Genomic DNA, 25373 nt, shown 5'->3' with positions numbered 1-25373 from the left:
TAAAAACTTTTAGAAATTCAGATCACTTGTCCACTTAACATATATTTGCACTTAAATATCTTTTAACATTGTTTCTAAATTATTTGTTATTCAGTGAACAAAACTAATGGTTATTGCATTGAAGTTTTAATGAACAAAGGTTGGGAATATTTAATATAATTTCATGATAATAACTATGAGAGTAGATTAATAATGAAAAATGCAAAATGCAATCTTTCATTATAGCTGGAAGGTTAAGGAATTAATTTTACAGCCCATGAAATGGAAATAACTTCCCAACTATTTTATTAACTAGTACTTAGATCGGTATAATCAACTCTTTTATTCAGAGCATGTCTATTCTTTTATTTCATGGCACTAGATCAGCACTTCCATCATTATATTAAGTTAATATTATTTAATAAATAACATCCAAGTGAGATCGAGATCATATTCCATGATTATTTCTTGATAAGATTCTGTATTTCATTAAGCAAATATAGAAACAGTTCTGAAACTAAAACAGAGTGAATCTGCTAGCTACATTTTTAACAAGTTGGGCAGTGTACTAGCATATTGCCATAAATACAGGAAATGACATTTGCCATGAAAATTGAATACTGAGACTACTCTAAGCTTTCTAAATAGACCTTTCACATTGAATGGTGACCTATAATTCAAAATTTTTTTGTATGAAAATTAAAATGTGAATATACAAACATACGCAAGTAATATGTTTGAATAACTCAAGCCTTATTCAAAATATATGTTATTGTTGGATCACAGTTGTCTTGATTTAATTGAATATCATTTCAAGAAAAAAAGCAAAAAGAAAAAAGAAAAAGACACAATATTGTGTTCATTGGGAAAAGGAAAAGTTGGCAATGCTCATTCCTCCATTCTTTCATCTGCATTCAAATATAATATCCTCTGCTTCTTCATTGTCTTCTGTAATGAGTGTAGCTCAACACAGGTGTGATGTTCAATGTTCTTGCTTGGAATTAGCCTTAATTGATGCTAAGCTCCACCTTCATTTCATTGGCCCACAGAAAAATTTCAAAGTGGTCTTTCAAAACTGCAAAGCATCACATCGAAATTCAAGATCTATATTCTTACTTCTGAATTGAGAATTTTCCATTTTAAAGTGCACTCTCTTCTCCATGACATGAAAGAATTCAAACCAAACTTCCCAATGTTACCTATCTTCAAGGTGTAAATACAAAATTAGCTAATTAATTTTATTTACGTAATACTAAATTTAAATATGTCTTAGCTTTAAAAAATGTAGACTTATATCTAGGCTGAACAACTAACTCCATATGACTTATTTTCCAAGGCAAAATAATTTTATAGAAATTTTATAGGAATTTCTCCAATTATGAGTTCATTTTTCCATCTAAGGGCCATACTTGACAGAAATCCTCTATCATACAGCATTGTAGTTTTACACTTAAGTTATTTTGGGGACTTATTGACTAACATTTTGCCATGTTTATTAAAATTATTAAAAGTAAATTGTTAAAGCACCATATTCTTTCCACATAGTATAGATGGTTTAAGTTCATTTTTTTGTTATAATAATATACCTCACTAGATAATATAAAAAAAGAAGATTTATTAGGGTCACAGTTGTGGAGTCTGAAATTTGGATATTGGTTAGCATCATAGGTTCAGCATCTGGTAAAGTCCTATCAATGGATGGAATCACAGTGACAGAAACACCTGTGAAAGAGAGGGATGAAATGGCTTGACAGGAAACCAAAGAGAGGAGAGTGACCATTCTTGTTATTTAAAATCAATGCTCTCGTGAGAACTAACTGGGATTCTATGAGAAACCTATGGTTCTATGAAAGCCTAATGGTCTTCTTACAGGTTCCACCACATCTTAACATTGCACCTTTGGGACCAAACCAACCCCAACACATGAACTCCTGGGAGGCAAACAACATCCAAACCATATCAAGAGATTAAATATGTTGTTCTTTAGTATGCACTTTGACAAATGTTACCATTGTTCTACTCAGTGTATTTTTCACCTTCAAGCTATTCAAGGATGGTAATAAAATATTCATTCAGTTTTTTTTCAATGTAAGTTCATGACTGGTTTTTGTTTTATGTAGTATATTAAGCTGATAGCTTTATAATACTGCAGAGTCATATTCTGCAGTTTTAAGTTATCTTTGGCTATTTATTATTAGGTACTAAATAACTGTAGACTAATGTTTTATCCTTATCTAGAAGTGATTATCGTTCTTTGTATATCAAACTTGTTTGTGTCATCTCACTCCAGTAAGAAAGGCAGCTATTATGAAGATAACAATAAATGTTGGTGAGGATGTGGGGAAAAAGGTACACTCATACACTGCTGGTGGAACTGCAAATTGCTGCGGCCAATATGGAAAGCAGTAGGGAGATTTCTTGAAAAACTGAGAATGGAACCACCATTTGACCCAGCTATCCTACTCCTCGGTCTATACCTAAAGGACTTAAAAACAGCATACTACAGGGACACAGCCACATCAATTTTTATAGCAGCACAATTCACAATAGCTAAATTATGGAACGAACTAGATTCCTTTCAATAGATGAATGAATAAAAAATTTGTAATATATACACAATGGAATATCACTCAGCAATACAAGAGAATAAAATCATGGCATTTGCAGGTAAATGGATGGAGTTCGAGAAGATAATGCTAACTGAGGTTAGCCAATTCCCAAAACCAAATGCCAAATGTTTTCTTTGATATAAAGAGGCTGATTCATAATGGGATAGGAATAGGAGCATGGGAAGAATAGAAGAACTCTAGATAGGGCAGACAGGTTGGAAGGGAAGGAAGAGGGCATGGGGTAATTAATGATGGTGGAATTATTATCCAAAGTACATGTCTGAAGATACAAATTGGTGTGAATATACTATATACACAACCAGAGATATGAAAAATTGAGCTCTATATATGTAATAAAAATTGTAATGCATACTGCTGTTATATATATATATATATATATATAAAAGTACTAGAGGTTATTTATTCTCACCAATCAAGGAATTAAATCCTTGAGATATGTAATAAATCTATGGAGGGTCACACTAATGAAATGATTGAATCAGATATTTTTTCCTCTTAAAATAGTGTTTATTATGATCAAGTAGGCTTTTTCTGTAATAACAATTATACCTTTTCAGAACAATGGATATTCAAAAAATGTTGACTAGATGATTTAGTGAGCTTAGAATTGAATAAAAACTAATTCAAGCAAAATGCATATAAAATAAACATAAAATTTACATAAAGTTAATAAGTTGAGTTAGTAGGATAGCATTCTTTAAACAAATTTAAGCTATTTTATCAAAAGATGAAAACCAAATTTTAATTAATTGTTTTGTTATTTCTGCCAATTAAGGTCCAATAAAATAAATATCTTATTTATGGATATTAAAAGTCAATAAAATATATATTTTTTTACTTAGAAAAAAAGTAACTGGAGATGTGTCCTGGTGGAAGAGTACTTGCCTAACATTTATAAGGGGTCCAATTCCCATTCCCTCAATGAACAAATAAGAAACTTAAAGGTCCAATGTTTTCCCTCATATGCAGAAGCTAGAGTAAAATTAAGGATAGAGGAAGGGAAGGATAGAATAACATAAAGAATCCATCAAATATAAATAAATAGACAGGTGAAAGGAAGTAGAGGAAGAAGAAATAGAGTAGAGGAAGGAGAAGGGGGGAGAAAGAGACAGAAAAAGGGGAGGGAAAATTAAATTGAACCGAAATTGATTTCCACTTTTGTATGAGTTTTTCAGAAGGAACTCAACTACTATGTATAAATGTAAAGCTCTAATCAAATTAGCAAAAGAAAGTAAAACATGAATCACAGTTTCTTTGCTAATGTATTTAGCAATTTATTCATTATGAAATTAGATTTTGATCAATTTTATGATTAAGAAAGTCATTAAGAGACATTAACTCTTAAGTGTTATGAAGATAGGGATAAAAAACAATGAAGCATATATATTTTATGTGTTTATAAGAGTTACAGAAATATTCAAATTGCATTTAGCCTTATCATATTATCATTTTGAGAAATCAAAATTTGATTGTAACCTAAGTGTTATGATCTTCTGCTGGATCAGTTGGTCCCTTATCCAAAGTGTGACTTGGATATGTAGACTAAGGACACTATATTCATACCCAAAGAGCATGAATAGGTTTTAAGATCTCAGGGAGAACCCAGCAGTCTTCCCAAGCTGGTCCCAGCTGGACAGAGAAAGCAAGGCAAAGGGAAGGACCTGGGCTTTTATCCTGGCTAAAGCAGGTCTGGGGAGATTTTGTTCTTCTGGTAGGACTTGTGTGGTTTCAATTCCCTGCTTGCCCATGATGAGAGAAATTCCAGGCTTTCTTAACAACTTGCTCAGAAATAGCTTCAAAGTCTAGAGTGACAGTGTCACTTAAAGACTATCAGTAATTGAATGTCAAAAAATGAAGTCAGATTCTTCAGTACATTGTGACATTGTTATAGTATTAAAATTAACAAAGAATTCAACCCAGAAAGTTTAACCAGTTTAAATTTTCTTTTTTTTTAGAGAGAGAGAGAGATAGAGAGAGAGAGAGAGAAAGGATTTTAATTTTTTTTTTTTTTTTTTTTTAGTTTTCGGCGGACACAACATCTTTGTTTGTATGTGGTGCTAAGGATCCAACCCGGGCCTCACGCATGCCAGGTGAGCACGCTACCACTTGAGCCACATCCCCAGCCCTTAAATTTTCTTATCATATTTTTTTTAATTCAAAGGTGACTCAGATTTTTACAAATATAGTAACCTACAACCAATTATATTTTAAATATATAACATAATGATGAAAGATATGTGAAGCAAAAAATATACTTTTTGTTGGTTAATCTTCATATTTTTTCTAAGCCCTAATTACTATACACACACATATATGTGTGTGTATATACACATAAAATACAACTTTAATTTTAGCTAATTGTGTTTATTTGTTTTGCTGAATTTAACTCTAATTCTCACATGATTTTTTATAATACTAGCATTTAATAAAGATTTATAAAATTATTGAATATTGGTCTGGAGGTGTTGCTCAGTTGTAGAGCGCTTGCCTAGCATGTGTGATGCACTGGGTTTGATTCTCAGCAACACCTACCAAAAATAAATAAAATTTAAAAATTCATCAACAATGAATAAAAATATTTTTTTAAAAAAATTATTAAATAAATTACTCATTCAATTGTTAAGACTCTATCAATGAAATTTCATGTTTGGGACAAAGGATTTTGAAATGTTGAGTACTGAAAAGTAGTATTATATTAATATGATAAAAATAAATAGGAGAAAAACAAATCTGAATATTTACATTTCTCTCCCAAGTATATTTACCTGTAAATATATTTCCTTATAATTTCTACATATGAGGGTTTTTAATAAGAATAATTTATTGTATTGAAAATAATTAAAATATTGAGATTTTTATTGGTAATAGCATTCATTACATTTTTAAAAATTCTTGTTAATTTTATGTAATAGAAGTTACAAAGTTAAATGCCTAGTACTTACCAAGAGCAAGCAAATAACATAAATTATGAAATAGTGTGTGTAAATAATATCAAAGAAATTTCTAGTCATTAAAGAATTAAAATAAATTCTTTACAATTGAAACTTCAGGGTAGCCAATATAGTCAGAGCAAAAAGATCCAATAACTGTCAAGGAATTATTCAGTTAAAATGTGATGGAATTTCTACAGAAAAAATAAGCAATAACATCATCTTAAATATGTGAAGTGTGAATTATATTACTCAGGTTGAAAATCTGAAATCTTCAACATTTTTGAGTGTTGAAAATTTCATATTTATAGCATTTTGGATTTAAAATTTTTGGATTAGGGACACTTAAACAGCAAAATTTATGTAGATATTGCAAAATTGGAAAAACTTCAAAATCTTAAAAACTTTTTGCTTCAACTATTTTCAACTATTTTAGGGAATACTCCACCTATATTAAGTCAAGAGGAGAAACAAAGAAAGAAAACAGAAACTGCTGGTATGGGAGTTGGGGCTCAGTATTCCAGCCCTGAAGAAGAGATAGATGATGGGAGTCCCCAAGCTGATGGTGGGAATTGATAGCAGGATGAAAACAGCACCAGCATGAAAGACCACTGTCCTTCTCAGATTGGAGTAGGTAGGTCAACTAAGGATATATACTTCAAGAATGTGTATACTTCTTTGTACCTGAAATGCTAGAGAGGAGGTAAAATAAATGACATAGGATTTGGTATGGAATTAGTACTAAGAACACACAGAAAACAAAACGAACTACAACAGAGAAACCCTAAATTTTAGCATAGATAATTATAGTTCACTGAAATTTATTATCATGAAAAAAAAGTTTCTTATTTATGAAAAATAATTTATTTGTTAGAAATAATGAGAAAATAACGTATCTAAAGAAAAGTTTCAGAGAAATTAACTAGAAATTTATAGTTCCTTGTGTGGGATATGCATATAGAAAAAAATGCTTAACCTCATTAGTAGATTCTTCAAGAAAATATAAAATAAATGGTTTATAGATAAAGTGTCCTAAATTTTAGTGCTAGAAACAATATGGTAACTTATACTTTTTAACATGTTTATGTTAACAAAATTCTATTTTAAAAAAAGACTGTAAATGAGATGAGGCCTAGTATTTCCAAGGTGCTATTTTGTCCACATAGACTTTAAATTTCAACAGCTGATGTTTCTACTTCATATAAGTGATTGCCCCAAATTGTTTTTTTAAAAATAAAATATGTATTTTCCTTTGGACTTGTTCATTTTCCAGAACCCATATTCTATTTCCCATGTACAAGTCAATAGCCAGGACAGTCCAATGACAAGCCCATTGTAACAGTAATTACATTTGCTGAAAAGAAGAAAAGAAGACTATTGATTTCATCCTTTCTTTGCATTGGCTGGTGTTTGGATTCAGCAAGTGGGATAGATTGTCTGAAACCCTGTAAAATTCCATTACTATATTATTTTAGAAAGTAAAACTATTGAAAGAAATATTAAATGAGTGAAGCTGTTTTTGAAAAAAATATACGTTTCTGATTTAACAATTTAGGTTATTATGAACGTTGTGTTGTCTTGTTCAGTTGTTTTATTTTATGTCTCCTATTTGCAGTATCTTATCCAATAAAAAATTGGAGTTTTGTATTAAACATTTTACACATATTTGCTGCATTTCAATAAGATAGGAGACACTAATTTAGACATTTTTGAGGTTTTTAATGTATAAATTTTATGAAATTGTTGCCCCAAATGACAAAGTTTTCTGATAGATATAGACAAACCAAAAATTTAAATGAAAAACATATGTTATGTTAAATCATGATATGTCCTTTTCATAATATTTACTTTTAAAAATGAGAAAGGGGTAATGGGGTATGAGTTTGCAATTTTAAATAGACTGTCTCACATAGTCCTCATTAAAAACCTGTAACTTGAAAATGAATTTAAAATAACTAGAAAGTTAATTTCAGAGATAGCTTCAGAAAGATTGATCCAAAGAGAATGATCAAACTGTGCAATAGCATTTGTCCTTTGGCATTTTTGAGGAGCTCAGAATATCTGAGATGAAACGAGTTAATGAAATAGAAGTAAGATCAGAGAGGTAATGCAAACCTAATCTGATAGGTCCTTAGAGATTATGGTGAAGACTTACACTGCAAATGAACAGCTTACAAGTTTTTATAGAGAAAAGAGATGCTCAGACTTTCCTAATTAAATAAAAAGAAAAATAAAAAAAAATATATGTATGTATACATATGTGTAAACTAAAATAGATGGTAGGGGCACAGCTGGTAAGAATGAGTTCTTAATATTGCAATAAGCTAGATAATAGTATTAGCTTTCTGGTAGCAGATGTGATCAAAAGTACTATAGGTGAGAACAGAATGCAAGAAAAAGATAACCCAATTCCTTTGCTCTGGGTAATCATCATAGAATTCTCATCAGGTGAGCTGCCATCCACTAGATGTGTATAATTGTTGTGCGTCAGGGTGATGGTACAGAAAATATAGATGTGATGATTAGAAGCTAAAATCTGGACACATTAATTTTGAAATGTTTATTTGAAATGTGGAATAGCTATTTGGATATATGCTTTACTAGAAGGAGGTGAAGAAGGGAAGTGTAAATTTGAGAGCTCCAAACTGAATGATATATATCTCAGTTGAAATATAAATATAGATGTAAATGATAACTGGGAGACTGCATCTGATGACTAAGGGCCAGAATTGAAACACCAAAGAAAAAGACTAGGGTCAGAAACACTTCAAGATTCTGAAAAAAAGAGAAGGAACCAGCTAAGAAGACCAAGTAAAATAAAAGAATCATCAAAATAATAAAGGATCCTGAAAAGTCAGTTTTACTTAAAACAAGGGAGGAGTGGTCAACATCCACCTTAGTGCTTAGGAGTCACTGTCACTCTTTATTTTCTTATTTGTTTGCTTGCTTTTTAATTGTTATGCCATTTTATTTACTTATATAAGGGTGGTAACTGCGTTATTGGGATTTATATCTATATGTCTGAGAGCAACGATGAACAAATAATGTTTGCTCTGAATAATGTAGATAATTGATTCACATTGAAGCATACCCAGATATAATACATTTTTTTTCTGAAAATTATTGAACATTCTAAATAAAATAGTGAAATAATGTTTTAATTATATCTGGTAGAAACTATTCAAATGATTTTAAATTTATCTTATATTTACATATTCAAAGCTAATTAATTGTTTTATTTAACAAGAAAGTAAAGATAAGGAATAAATATGCTTCAATTTAACAAATACACAGTCCATGGAAATCCAGTGATAATAAACTCATATTACTGGATATATTGTGTGCATTTAGTGACATAAAATTATTTATACCACGCATAGTGAATCTTATTATGTGTATTTTCTGGAGAAATTTAATAATTTCTCTTTAGTTTATCAACACGAAAATACTAAAACTTTGTCCTTCTGTCTCTTAAATTCATCTTTCTTGCTAAAGAAATTTTGAACATCTTTGAAAAATTCTAGGAAATGCTAGAGTTAGATCTAATAATTTATTTAATTAAATTAGATTCTGATTAGAGCATCTGCTAAGTATATTAAATATAAAATCTGTTAGGTACTTTCTTTTTATAAATGGTATATTGGTAATTTCATAATCAAGGAAAGAGAAAACTCTGATACTAACTCATAAGTTAATTGACACAAAAAATGGTAGTTGAATTAACATTGCTAAAATATCAAGTTTAAAATTTGCTCTGTCTTATTCTATCTGGTATCAGTGTGACTATTTCACAGCAATTTAAGTCTACAACTTGAAGGTACCCTGGTTTTCTTGTGATGCTCGTAAAAATTTAAACATTAAGTTGACTGTTTAGTGTGTAGTAGCTGTTGCTAATGAAGTTATTGAGTTAGTCTTCAGAAATTTTCCAAAAGAGTTACATAATAACACATACCTATCTGCTTGCAATTGGTGAAATATTTACTATTTTCAGTCTTGACAACAGAAGAGTCAATTGTCAATTTCTCCCTTAGTAATTCCACCTGTGAATCACCATTGTCATGCATTTGCTCCTTAAAAGATGAATAATTAAAGAAAACAAATAATATTTGCCAAAGAAAATAGCATGTAGTCTCCCTGTGACTATTTTGATTTAGGTTTCACATGCTGATAAAGTCAGTACATTGATAAAAACAGATAATACAAGGTCAAGTTTTCTGCATGGCAGTCTTTCAAAGATTTGCAAATGATCTTCATGCAGGAACCTTTTCCTTCTTCTTGCCTATGTCTTAGTGTGCCTATATTTGGTTCTTTAGACAATCTTAACCTTTATTAAGCACCTTTTAGATTTTTTTCTACAAGTCCTTAGATCTTTCAGTATTCCCTCAAGTACATAACTCTTAGCCACAGTAAAATAATTAATTTGTAAACATCCTATAGTTTGTCAATATTCATTTTAAATTATTACCCCAGACTCACCAAGTATTTCATGAATTATTCAATCAGAGCCCCCCCCCAAAAAACAACAAAAACAAAGAAGAGAGATTAAGGTTTTTCTCTTCTACATAAGATCACTGACATTTCATTTACTATAAATACAATCCAATGGTTGATAAAGACTTGAAAAAAACTTAATTTATTTATTATCCACAACTATATATTTGTGTGTGTGTGTATATATATCTATATATATATATATAGATATATAGATATATAGATATATAGATATATAGATATAGATATAGATATAGATATAGATATAGATATAGATGTGTGTGTGTGTTTATATAATTCTTTATATTTCAAAAGTATCTCATATTCTTCCATGCATAGACTTCAGTGGTCCAATAAACATTTGTCAATATTTAAGTAATTGAAACAACAAATAACAATTCATACCAAAGTTCATTTATAATTCCACCTCACTTTAGTACCAAATTCCAAGCAGTAACTTTTTAACTGCTTTTCCCTGAGTAAATCATACTTCACACTTAATGATGTAAAGCATTTATGTCTTAAGTGAGATCAGAACTACTGACTCTATGGATTAAATAAAATGAAATTTATTTTTATAAATACTAGTTTATTTCAAAAATACAAAAATATAAATATACATTTATAAAAATATGAATGAATTAACACAAAGACATTCTTCAACTAAATAAATATGGCAGTAGTAGTCATTCCTATTTCATCAGCGATATATAATTTCTATATTATTTTACAAAGCAGTTGCACAATGTTTAATTTAATAGTAAAGGTGACTGAAAGTCAGTTAAGAAAGCATTTATAAAGTTTTCATACCTAAGAAAAGGCACAAAAAGCCTTTTAAATATTTTTTATTGATTATTAATGTGATATAATTTCCTTCCAAGTTTATTAGGCAAAGAGGGTGAACTGGTTATTATTATTGTTTTAAAATCAATATCATTCATATTCATTCACGGAAACTTACTGGTTAAGCAAACCCTTACAAACAACACCTATGTATTATTTGTAATTTCAATTTTTGAAAAAATTCCTCCAAGGAGGAGAATGCAGGCCACTCATTCTGGTAACGAAGACAGTTCCACTAATATTAAGTAATATGCTTAGTCTCGGTCACTTTCATCACCCCCATACATATCAGCCAGTTTTTTAAAACGAGGACCCCAGTTGCTAAGGTAATCATAATCCTGGTTACAATCAGCTGTGAGGGATTCTAAGGAACTGAGTGAATCCGCTATGGAATTATTCCCTTCATAGGCATATGTTGCCAGTGAATCATAAGGAGGTGCACTTGGGTCTGAGTCGTTTTCTTTCAATCTTCGATGGATAAAATCTTGTACATCAATATTTTTCCACAGGGGTACAGTCCTCCTTATCTGAAAAATAGTTTCAGGCATTACATCTCTTCTAAGTTTACTGTCTTCTCTTGCTTCTGGATTCCTTAACGTGCCAATGTCAAAAGCCTGTGTATATTCTTCCCCACCGCCTTCGTCATTGTATGTCACAATATTGTCGCAGACATCATCCTTTGAAATTATGAGAAGTTCCTTTTTTCTTTGTCTCTTCAATGCAGCAAACAGCATGACTAAAACTATTTAAAAACATGAGAAAATAGTGAGGTTTCATGATCCGAGGTAAAACTGCATGCATACTTCAGTGTATGGAAGTTTGTGGGACTGATTGGCAGGAGGAGTATTCTGTACAAGCACAGAGTGCCTTGGGCCAATGAATGGATGCAGTAAATTGATAAAAAGCAGATAATACAGGGTCAATTTATTTTTAAGTTCTGTGGGCCTCTGATATTGAAAAATATTGTTTAATTTGACACATCACTCCTTGAGAATGCACATATGATTCCAAATACAGACATGTTGAAGCACCAGTTCCTTTTATCTCAAGAGAATTTTTGCAGCTATTGAATATTTTCTTAATGACCCAAGGCAACATATACAAATCATTTACTCATCTATAGATGAATATATGCTTATATTTGCATTATACTCTTATATTATGTGTGTGTGTTTATAAACACACATAAGAACATTAGTATGTATGAACTACTGATTTAATCCTATTCCAAATTGGGCCATTTTACTAAATCTTTAATTGATCTGGTTTTGAATGTCTGCTCAAAATTTGAAATAAATTCCAACTGCTACATTACAATAGTTAAGCTCAAGCATATCTTTAACTGGTACCTATCTTAAATATTATCATGACAGCTTAAATATTTTCTTGAGCAAGGACTTCCATGATTTAAAGAGTTGCATTCAAACTTTGAGACTAAATTGTTAATAGTATTCTCTCTACTTGTATGTAGTTATTATTTACATACTTTTGCTTTAAAGTTAACTGTGGACTTCCCCATATAGTATACTGCATTATGTATAGCAAGAGAACTTGTACTTAAATTGTTATTTGTTTGTTTGACAATGACTCTTTCTCAACAAATATATGCTATAGTCAATAAAATTCATTTTAAGAAAACAAAAAACTCCTTGTGATTTCCAATATATATATCTTCTATTGTAAAGAGACCAACTTTGTAATTTTACATATAAGTTACACAAGAACTAATGAAAGAAAACTTCTCCAAAACATTTAAATATTACTTCAGATAAATAACAGCTACATTTACTTTAGTTGAGACTAGTTAAATATATTGACAAAATTATTTGTTTCATTGTATAAGAAAATATTTTCTTAAAAATTAACATTCCTTGTTAATATAAAGGCCTGTCCAATGTCATTTTTATATTGGCCAGCATGCTTTCCTTTGCTCTTCCTAATTAATAGACTTTTATAAAAATAATTAGAAGCATCTTAAGTTAACCTCATTAGAGAGCTTCAGGTGTTGAGTTCAGGATCATCTTGGAGACATTTTTAAAAAAATAATTATTTTGTATAAATGAGATATATCTGTATTTGCTCCTATTAAAAGATAACATAAGATTAATTGAGTCCCACATAAATCTAACATCCATAAAATTGGGCCATAACTAGGAAAAAAACAGTTCTTTCTAATTTTAATATTTAAGGATAATTTAAAATTTCTTTAATTTTGGTAAATAGCATAATAATCATATAGTAAATTTATCTTAAAGTTTACCTATAAATATTTACTGAAATTTGTAAGTAGATTTGAGAGACATTTTACAGTTTTCTTTTTCTCTTTTGGCAGAAAAAAAATATTTTCTTCATTTCCTATATTAAAGTTAATAATTAAGGATATGGAATTAGAATTCAGATAAGCTAGGATAAAGAAAGATGAAAATGTTTGAACACTTTTAGTAAGCTGAAACTATAATTTAGCATGTTTTTCCTTTCTTGCCATAGTAAATAATATTCAAAATTATAGTAGCAACTTTTGTGACTATTAAACCAATAGAAATCACAGATACTTTATATTGCATTTCAAGTATGACAGCTATCCTCAAACTATATTTAAACTTCCTCTACAAAGGAATAATTCAATAAGCAAACAAATTCTGATTTTTGCTTTTTTCTTGAATTTAGTTAGACATCTTATTTTCTTCTGATTCCTTCTTTTAAAGTTATATATTTATATATTCACTTATTTGCAGTACTGTGAATTGAACCCAGGGCCTCAAGCATGCCAGGCAAGCACTCTACTACTGAGCTACATCCCAGAGCTCTCAACTATTTAAATTGTTCTGAAAAAAATTAAAAAGATTCATCAGACTGTCAAAGTGGTACTGGGAATGAAAACTTTTATAAAGCTCTGCCCTAAAGTTTTAATCATGCCCCCACCAGCATAGAGAGAAACTAAGGACTGCATTTCTTCAAAATTATCAGCACAGATGTGAAATATTTCCCATTCTGTCTTACAAAGTGCTAACTTTTAACTATAGAAATGTAGTAACTATGTCGGGCCATTACTGTAAAGACTTGAAATAACAGCAAGAATGTTTTAGTAATTTTGATAATGAAACCTGCATTACAAGCAATTTTAACTAAATGATACAAAATCATTCCATATTTAAGTAATATATTGGGAAGGTGAAAAATAAATATGTGTCTTCTATATTGCTCCAGGAAGAATGGTGACAGATTCTTTTTTTTCAGAATAATAATAAAAACTTTCTAGGATTTCTGCATAGCAAAATTTTTTAAAAAAATGTTTTAAATGATTGTATTTGAATATCAGAATATTTGGTGGATGTTTTGTTCTATCATATGTGAATAAATAGCTTTGTGTGTGTACTACATTAATATAGAAATTTTATAAATTGCAATATACATATATTTACCTCATTTTAAATTAGGAAAACTGTCTAAGCTATAAAATCAGTAAGAGCTAAAAGGGTAAACAAAATTTAAATCTCCACAGGGCTTCAAAAATATTTTATAGAGGACCTGAACTTTCTAGAAGCAGGTGAGGATGGGAACTGCTCATGGTTATGGTGGCAGTGCCTGTGTTCTCATCTCAGAGAATTTTTTTTTTCTTGATAGTTGGATCATCTTAACTGAGACAAATGTTTTCTCCTCACTTTCATCAATCCCCCAGTGAACTCCTGCAAGGATATCTGGCCAAAGGGATTTCATCCAGATAGCTTGAAAGGATTTGCAATGAAAAGAAGCCAGCGTATATGAGCATTAGAATATAAATTTGGCTTACTCTCTTGCCCTACACATAAAAATTTTGGATGAATATTTGATGGAAATATTTTTTTGGAGTGTTTTGCAGTGGAACAACTGTTTAATTGAATTAAATTGTTGTACTGTTAGTGTATGCTCAAATAAAACATTTGCTACTGGAGGCACAAATTTATTTAGAAAATATTGCAGGGTAAGTATACCACAGGGTCACAGTGATATTTAAAAACTGAAATTTAACTTTTTAATTTGGTGCATTGCATCTATATATAGAAAGTATTATGAGAAAAATGTCCTATTTTGACAACTTTTATAAATTTGCCAATTGTGTGGGTATGTACGTATGTATATGTATATCTATAGATAATATGTATGTATTTGTTGGCATATATAAATATAAGTATAAATATTTGTTAGTAATATTATTTGTAAAGATAAAATAATCTTCAGTTTTGAAAATAACAGAAAAGAGTATTCTAAAATAGACTCAACTATTTTAATGCCAGTATAAAAACACTTTCTGAAGAGTGATTTTGACATGTTACATAACCATTCGGTACAAGTATAAACGTTTTACCTGATGAAGTTGATACAACGATTAGATCAGCTTATTAAATCAAATGCCCTTTGCAAAGTAACCATAAACAGAGAAATAACAGTTAATGCTATAAAATTTTGTAAAAATATGTATGTAGCATTTGTTTTATATTTGTGTTTTTTACTGTTTTTTTTTCGAGTACATTGTAACTATACATGATAGTGGGGTACATTGTAACATAGATACCTGCAAATAACATAATTTATCCCATTTCCCTCGCAAGCACTTTCTCTGTTATTGACCTCTAGAAAAATTAAACTAACCACACAGATAAAAGCTAGAATTACTTTTTTTTTTCTCACAGAAAAGCGAATTTTGATAAATGTTAAGATACTTCACCATTAGCTCTGGAGGAGAGTGTTACTTTGTGCACAATTCCTGGAAAATGGAGGAGAGAATTATGGGTTCACTGACCATTGAGAAGGGCATTGCTTACTGAGAAGTATGAGGACACATAGCAGGATGGCGATAAGAGCTCCTGTGCTCAGGCCCACTGAGAGGACCAAGGCCTCTGCGTTGCAGGATTGCATGTTCCCTTGATTGTCACAGGCACACACCCGAATAGTGAGTGTGCCAGTGCTGCTTTGAATAGGATAATCATTGTCAAAAATTAAAATTGGAAGTAGGTAGGTGCTCATTTTGTTGCAGCTGTACCCATCTTTGAGTGTCATAATTCCTGCTGTATTATCTGGGGGAGAAATTGAAAATATTTCACACTTTTGTAGTTTTTTATCTTAAGATTTCAAAGTTTTTGTTTTTAAAATTTTTTCTATTACCTTTATTGTCTACAATAGTGAAGTTTGGATTGAGAGGAAATTCTGGTACTGGCTCAAAGAAGAATTTGTGACCTCGGGGAAGGTCATCATTGTCCATAACACTGACAGTCTGAATCAGCTGAAAGCAAAACAAATGCATATATTTAACAAAACAAAACTAAAAGTAGTCATCTTTTTTAATTAAAGAAATATTTTAAATGCATGCATTCATGCTTTGAATTTTGAGTTTGTCACTAAACTTAAGAAACAAAAAAAGTCCTTTTTAGTAAACCATTCCAAGGTGTTTTGTAAAGGTTTTGTTCAAGATAATATTTAATTAGTAAATAAAAATGTCTATCATTATTACTTGTCAGTGCTTCTCAATGCTTCATCATCTGTTTCCTTGCCACTGAAACAATGAACTTAAAAAAAATCAAACAAACAAAGATGTGATCAGTTCAATAAGTATCCTCTTTTGTAGTCTTGTAAAGCACCAGCCTATTTTATTAGTATTTGGTTCCTAACCCCTTTTGTTCACTAGAAAATGTTTTCTCAAAGGAAGAAATCATACAAGATTCCTTTTAAAAATATAACTTTTTATGACAATTCCAAATCAAGAATACTATTAATATGTTTCCAGACAAGTGAACCCTTCATCGCATAGTATTATAAAGAAAAAGATTTTACAGCTATGTGCATTATTGAAACATATTGCATATTTAATTCAGATTGTTTGCCTTTCTTTTAATGTTATTTGCAAAGATAAATACATAAAAAGAAATGCTTCTCAAGTATTGTGAAATCATTGTGGAAGTTGCAAAATTAGGACCCTCTTTGCTGAGCCATAATAATTCTGAAGTGTGCCATAAAGGAAGATGGAGCAGCAAGCACTAGTTTGGGAGGAAAATTCCAATTGAAAACTTCATAACCAAAAGGCAGCAAGCTACATATCAATGTTCTGTTTTCCTCGTTCTGGTTCTGCCATCTGTGTGATATGAAATTAGAGCCAGGTAATTATGCTTACTTTCAGTTTTCTCTTCTAGAAAAATAAACAGTTGTGCCATTTCCAGGTGTACTAGTCCAATATTCTGTGGTGAACTATTACTGAATTCCCAATGATTTTAAACATTTTTGTTTTTTGTGTACCTATTATAGCCATACCATCTACAACACCTAGCCAATACTCTTCTACTTTAACTTCATATTACATATGAGTTCATTCATTTTATTGATAGATTAACATGTGACCTTGTGTTTCTTTGTATGAGGCTTCTGAAAGTTCACAATTGTTAATACAAAATTAATAATCTTTTTTTCTTAGAAAATTGAAGCACAATATTTAAAAAAATCACAAAACATTTAGTATTATTGCTCAACCTCCTGATCCTGAATAATAATAATAAATCTTATTTGTAGAACTATTCTTAATCATTAAAAAATCTTGGTTCTTTAATTGCATGACTTATGTTCTTCAAATGATTTGATGGGCTTTATGTTTTAGGAACTATGTTTTATTTTTATCTTTGTTGATTTAATGAAAGAGTAAGAATATATATTAAATAATCATAATTATTATCAATCATACTTTGTATCTAATTTTAGTATGCATTGTATCAGTAACTCGTATGAATCAATAAAAGATAGCACACTAATACATAAAAAAGTAAAGAACACCTACTGATTCAGGTAGATTCATCTGTGGCTCCCAAAAGATAAATTCCAGTCCTAAATCATATTACCTATAAATATGATCACAATTGGAACAAACTTTTTTGCAGATATTATCAAGTAAAAATTAAATCTTACTGGATGAGTGAGAGCTCTAGTTCAATGACAGGAGTCCTCATAAAAACAGACAATTTTGAATACACAAAGATTTACATCAATAATGCAATGTAGGGCTGGGGCTGTAGCTCATTGATAGAGAGCCCACCTTGCACGTGTGAGGCATTGGGTTCAATACTCAACACCGCATAAAAATAAATAAAGATATTGTGTCCAACTACAATTAAAAAAATTTTAAAGAATGCAATGTAATGATAGAGGTTGAGATTGGAAGTCCACACTCCAAGGAATGTCACAACATCATGGCAACCACAAGAAGCTTGGAAGTTAAGGAAGGATCCTACCTAAAACCTTCAGAGAGAGCATAGCCTGGTGACAGATCAATATTGGACATTTAATCTCTAAAATTATGAGAAAAATTATTCTGTAGTTTCTAATCATCTAGTATGTGGTAATTTTTCATGGCAACTCCAGGAACCTGATACAAGTGTGAAGATTAAAAAAAAGCATACATTAATGAAAACATTCAGCTTAAGTGAGTTTGAAGAAATTTATACTAAACTCTCATGAGATATTTAGAAGTTCACAAACATTTAAAATCTAGAGTAATCCAAGTAAACAGGAAATCATAACTGTCAGAAGAATCCCTTAAATAATATTTAAAAATATTTGGCAGCATCTATTAATATTTATAGATTAATCATTCATACTTCAAAGCTTATAACAAAGAAAAATTATACCAGTAAGTAAAAATGCATAATGTACTCTAGTACTCATTATTATGCTCTCTGAAAGAATAAGATCTTATTAAGTAAATGTCCATTAGTAGAAAAGTAGTTTAGTAAGTTTATTAATGTGTGGCCATGCTATAAAAAAATAAACATCAAATAACAGTAATCAATATGGAACTGAGAATGTGGCCATTATCATGTACCAAAGTGGAAAAAGAAAAATGTTTTTGAACTGAAATAAGCATGTAATAAATCTATGTGAATCAAAAAAAGAAAAAAAAACACTTCACCTTATTTATTTATTTTTCAGACATCTTATTATGCTACCAAGACTAGCCTCAAATTCAGAATCCTAGGAGGATTAGCTAGGATAATAGCTATGATTAGCTTTGATTATAGGCAGAGGCTACCATGCCTGGCTTCCATTGTAATTTTTTAGTGTATGTGAAAGGTGGAAAGTAGTTTAATCCAAGCCAGGATGCTGTAACAAAATGCTACAGACTGTGGCTTATACAAAAGAAATGTGTTTTCTCAAAGTTCTTAAAGCTGGAAGTTGGAGATCTGCTTGCCAACATGGTTGGCCTCTGGTGAGAACTGTCCTCCTGCCTTATGTTTTGCTGTCTTTTCTGGAGATCTGCTTGTCAACATGGTTGGCCTCTGGTGAGAACTGTCCTCCTGCCTTATGTTTTGCTGTCTTTTCTGGAGATCTGCTTGCCAACATGGTTGGCCTCTGGTGAGAACTGTCCTCCTGCCTTATGTTTTGCTGTCTTTTCTCTGAGTATTCACATGGCATTTCCTGGGTTCGTGAGCTCAGAGAGAAAGAGAAAACATGAGATCCCTGGTATGGCTCCTCATAAGAGCACTTGTTATATCAGATCAACATTTCTCATGACCCCAATTAACCTTAATTATTACCTTGGAGACCCTTTCTCCAAATTCACAACCTCAACCTGTGAATAAATGGGGGGGGCATAAACATTTAAAAATCTCAATTGAAATAAAAGAATGAGTGTTTTCTATTTTATTTTCTTAAATGGACATTGTGAAATTGTCAATGATTCTTACCATCTACCTATTATTGCCTTAAAGAAGTAACTGAGGGCTGGGGATGTGGCTCAACCGGTGGCGCGCTCGCCTTGCATCTGTGCGGCCGGGTTGGATCCCCAGCACCACATACAAACAAAGATGTTTTGTCTGCCAAAAAATAAAAAATAAATATTAAAATTATCTCTCTCTCTCTCTCTCTCTCTCTCTCTCTCTCCTCACTCTCTCTTAAAAAAAAGGAAGTAACTGAATAACTCTTTAAATATACATGTAGATAGGTAGATATAGAGTTGGTGGTATTAGAAAATTCTGTTTGAATAAAAATTGGGCATATTTTGCATTTCTTTAAATTACTTTAGATATATTTGAAACATTACTTTGTAATTGGAATTTACAAGTCATTAACATTATTTTATTTAAATAATATGAATATTATAAATCACAAATATCATTTAGATCAAAACAAAAACTCCTGATTGAGCTATTTAAATTAGAAAAATGTAAAAAAAATAATTATCATTATTCTAGTTAAAAGAGAAATTTTTTATTTTATAGTTCACATTTATCTAATAATGTACCTCCATACTTTAATGTATATAACTCAGCCTAAATATGAATCCAAATATGAACTTTGTGTGTATATATATATATATATATATATATATATATATATATATATATGATATTTATTATATGTCTGGTTATAAATTTTCACTTTTATATTCTATTAGATTGACAATAAAAAAGAGTTTAAAAAATAATTTTTGTTAGATCAAACAGAAGTAAATAAGGAACTAGGAACAGAGTGGCATGAAAAAAATCTTACAAATAAATTAATGTCATCTGCCTTCATAAAGAAAAAAAATTATTTTAAATTTATAATAATTTCACTTACCTGCCCAGGTTTTGCATTTTCACAAACGAATATTTCATAATACATGGCAAATTCCGGAGCATGATCATTAATATCCAGAATTCTGATGAAGACTGAAATATGGCTACTTTGTTTTGGATTATCTGCAACAAGAACATGTGTAAGATTTTAGGCTCATTTACAGAGAAGAACTAAAACCACTTGCCCATTTGTAGCTTAGCAACAGATCAGTTCTGGGGTATTCACTTTCTTAGCTGATGCTCATGAATACATCAACATGGTCCACAGGGAAAGCACAATAATAAGATGAAAATATCAATAAGAATGTACTACTCTATTTTTATAGATTGGTTAATAATTTTTTATGAGATTCGATTATGTTTCTATCCTACTCTAAATTATAAAAAATAAAATTTTAAATAAATGAGTGATTCAATAATCCTTAAACCCCAAACTATTGAAATAATTTCTCTAAAATATTTCTCAAAATGTAGCCATTCAACAGGAGAGAAAGAGTCAACTTAAGCCATTACTTGATCATTTTAGTAAAAGATAATGCATTCAGATAGATGTGTTGACAACTTACTTATTTCTGTGGCTGTAATAGTGATGTTGTGCAAAGGGGATGATTCCCGGGCAAGAGGCTTCAGAGAAAAAATAGAGCCATTTTCTGAGTGGATACTAAAAATTCAGTCCATATCAGTATTCCAATCAACAGAGTATCTGGCAGAAAAGAGACTCATAAATTCTGGTGTTATTTTAAGATTATTAGTTCTTCAAATATTTCTTAAAGTTATAGGGACTTTCCTCAATGATCTGACAAAGGCATGAAATATGAAGTGCTGATAACATTCTGGAACCTTTTTATTCTAATTTGTTATATATGACAGCAGAATGCATTACAATTCAAATTACACATATAGAGCATATTTTTTCATATCTCCAGTTGTATACAAAGTAGAGTCACACCATTCGTGTCTTCATATATGTACTTAGGGTAATTATCTCCATCTCATTCCACTGTCTTTCCTGTCCCCATGCCTCCTCCCTTCCCCTTTCTCCTCTTTACTCTATCTAGAGTTCATCTAATACTCCCATGCTCCACCAACCTCTCTATGAATCAACATCCTTATATCAGAAAAAACATTTGGCATTTGGATTTTTGAGATTGGCTAACATCACTTAGCATTATATTCTCCAACTCCATTTACCTGCAAATGTCATGATTTTATTCTCTTTTAATGCTGAATAGTATCCCATTGTGTATATATACAACATTTTCTTTATCATTCATCAACTGATGGGCATCTAGTTTGGTTCCACTGTTTAGCCATTGTGACTTTTGCTAGTATAAACATTGATGTGGCTTGGAATCTTTATCTCATAAACAATTTTATATAATTGTTTCCAGTATTACTATTGTATTAGTATGCACACTAAAGGCATTATTTATGGTTATGAATTTTTGTGCAGCTGTTAAGTGAGTTATTGTCACTTAAATCATTTATTTTACCTCAGTATTTAATATAAACATAATAGTATTGTTGAATCAGATAGAGTCAATATCATTGAGTAAATGAAATATACTCTAAAATTTAAAAAATATGAATATGTATTCAAAGAGTACATATTAATATAGAGAAGGCTATCATAAATTCATTGTTCTTGAATGTAACATCTCAGCTGAATAAAAGGTCTTCCTCTAATCTATGCCTCAACTTATTACACATAAAAATCTAATCTCAAATACCACAGAGTTCTGTGATTTTCCCATTAAGGATAGATATGGCACATGTTATCCCAAACTTTATTTTACAGTTGCCAAAATAATGTCTCCTTTTCCAAAGAGTTTCATACCCTAATCCCCATGAACATGTTACTTTACATGGCAAAAATAACTTTGCAATTGCGCTTAAGGCTGAAAACATTGATACAGAAGATTTTTCTCAATTATGCAGATGGGTAAAAACTAATCGTAAGAGTTATTAAAAGTGAAACTGGAGGGAAGGAAAAAAGTGGTCTAGGAAGAGGAGACAAGCAAAGAGGAGAGATTTAAGGGGTGATAAGGAAAGATTTATTGTGGATGGCTTCAAAGATGGAGGAACAAGGAATGGAATGAAGGCAACCTGTAGAATCTGGGAACAGTCTTTAAACTGACAGTCAATGATGAAACAGCAAACTTGCTCCACAACTGCAAGAATTTGAAATCTGCCAGCCACCAGAATGGAAAGAAAACAATTTTCTCCTAGAGTCTGTGGAAAGAAACATGGTCCTGTCTACAATTACACCTTTACTCATGGTCTGGTGAGGTGCACACCATAATTTTGACCCACAGAACTAAAAGAAAACAAACTTGTGTTTCTTTTTTTAAGTTTTTAGTGTAATGATATGTTCTTATTGCAGCAACAGAAAACTAATACACTCTCTAAAGATTTTTTTAAAGAGCTGTCTTAAATTCAAGATGGTAGATAGATCCAATCTTGCTATGCATGACTAGGTAAAATTTGAGATTTCTGTTTCTGAGTTTTTCAGGAGCCATATAGGAAAGGGAATGTTTCTCAAACACTATAATTTACATGAATCATGGGTAGCTCTTAATAAAACAGGATTTGATAGGTTGGTGTTATAGCTCATTGGTAAACTACTTTCTTAGTATGCATGAGGCCCTGGGTTTGATCTGCAGATTGCAACAACAACAATAAACCCTAGAATTTGCAGTAGTATGTCTATTATGGGAGCTGGAATTCTGCATTTTTGACAAACTGAGGTGAATCCTATCTTGGGCAAAGCCTACATTCAAATATAGCCTATTGGATAAAGTTCTCAGAATGAAGACAGAAGAACAACCATGAAAGACAGAAAACATAAAAAATCAGCATCTGGTTCAATTCTCATTTTTATATGTGTCTCATTAAAGATATTTAACAAAGGAATTCCCTTTGATTATAATATATTAGAAAACTTAACTACCCAATTATAATTCTGTATGAGACATTCTGGCACTAACTTTGAAAAACATTATGGAGGCATGTTGGTGCATGCCTGTAATTCAGCGCTCAGGAGGATGAGGCAGTAACATCACAAATTCAAAGCCAGCCTCAGCAAAAGTGAGGCACTAAGCAACTCAGTGATATTCTGTCTCTAAATAAAATACAATATAGGGCTGGGGATGTGGCTCAGGGGTTGAGTGCCCCTGAGTAAAGTCCTTGGTACCCCTCTCCCACAAAAACCAAAAAAAATTAATGATTCATTTTTTAAGATTCTAAACATCATGAAAAGTTGGCAATTTCAATATTGTTGGACAAAAAATGTTTATTTAAATTCTACTTTTTTGGTGGGGGGTGTTGTTTTAATAGAGGCTACACAAGTTGATCTATTGTTATAAAAGCTCTGCTGAACTTAAGAAATCCAAAAAGAAAATATAGATCTTGAAAAAATTTTAACAATTTAATGTAGTTCATAAAGGTTCTTTCTTTACTAGTTTATTTTAAACTATGTTAAATGAATGTTTTAAACTCAGAAATACTATTTCAAAGACAGTATTTGGGGCACTGAAAAAAATATATTGTGTTTTATCTCAAAGGTAGAATTTTGGAAAAGTTTATAGTCTCAGATTTCTTTGTACACCTTACTCCTAACTCATGGAACAATTTAGTCACTTCTTTTTCCTTTGGAAGGACTGAGCAATGGGGATACTGAGATGAATCCTATCCTGGACAGAAATGGAAAAACCTCCTCATTTTTTCAATAATCACTGAAATTTTCCTACATAAGAATTTGGGAGATTAAAACAAACTGATTTGATTTATGATCATTTAACAGGAAGTAGTTGTAATTCATAGTGGGAAACACTAAGGAGACACAGGACAATTAGAAAACTATTATATAGCAATGAACGTATAAAAGGAAATAAAGGAAACAAAACTACATCAGATTTCTAAAAATAGTTCTCTGTTACATACTTATGTGCAGTAGATCTGATTTTTAAAATCATTACCAGTACACCTAAGTTGAAGATGGCAGGTATTTCGAATTGTGTCTTTTTAAACTTTATTGATTAATTGTGCTAACAAAATTTTGAGGTTTTTTAATCCATAAGTTTCAGCATTTCTAAAATTATTTCCCAATGTGGGCTGTTTTTACCTTTGGGATCACATCTCTATTATAAGGTATTTAGTAGAAAGACAAAGAAAGTTACTGCAATATTAAGTATGCTTTATTTTTCCTTACATACACCAAATTCTATTTATGAGTAAAAGCAAACATGAAATGCACACAAGGAAAGAAAAAAACAAACATGACCACATCATGTGTGGAATGAAGCAATTACAGTATCCTCTGTAGGTGCGTCTCATCATTGTTGGAAAGGTCAACAGTCAGCCATTATCTATTTCTGTCTGAATAGATCTTGAACTTTTTTTCTACTGTTTCCATTAAGATCAAAAAGGAAAATAAAATTTTCTTTAATCCCCATGGTTACTTTCCCTAGAGATTATCATGTACAGTCTGTGAGGAAGGAATAAACAATAATTCTACCAGTATGAATGTCAAGGTTTGACCGTCTTGTAGCTTAGTAGGATCAAAATGGATGTGTTTCTGTCTGCCCCTACTCCAAGGTTTAACCTTGAAAGACATTGCTTTTTAAGTTAAGAATCATAGAGGAAAATCACTTTAACAATTTAGAAATAGCTTACTTTGTTAATGATACAGGTCTATATTTAGCAAATTTCGTAAGTGCAAATGATGCCTCACTATTTGTCAAAAGCCCAAAGTAATTTTCTTTTATTTAACAGCCAAGTTCTATTTTCAACACAGAATAGGAACATTCTGGTTTACCTATTAATAATAAATACATTGGATTACAACAAACCAGCAGAAAGAGCTTGATAAACACTTAACACAGAAGAAAACCTCTCTCTCTGTCCCAGAAGATGGCCTATAATAG

General features: G+C 30.8%; 1 pseudogene; it reads right to left on the bottom strand.

The window, feature by feature from the left end:
* Window positions 1-11127: 11127 nt before the first annotated feature.
* Window positions 11128-25373, bottom strand: part of LOC143410010 (cadherin-9-like) — a 104158-nt pseudogene continuing 89912 nt past the window's right edge.

This window comes from Callospermophilus lateralis, chromosome 11 (genome assembly GCF_048772815.1).
Source record: "Callospermophilus lateralis isolate mCalLat2 chromosome 11, mCalLat2.hap1, whole genome shotgun sequence".
NCBI classification, from domain to species: Eukaryota; Metazoa; Chordata; class Mammalia; order Rodentia; family Sciuridae; genus Callospermophilus; species Callospermophilus lateralis.
Note: the sequence above shows the minus strand (reverse complement) of the source record. Positions and strands in the feature narration are given on the sequence as shown.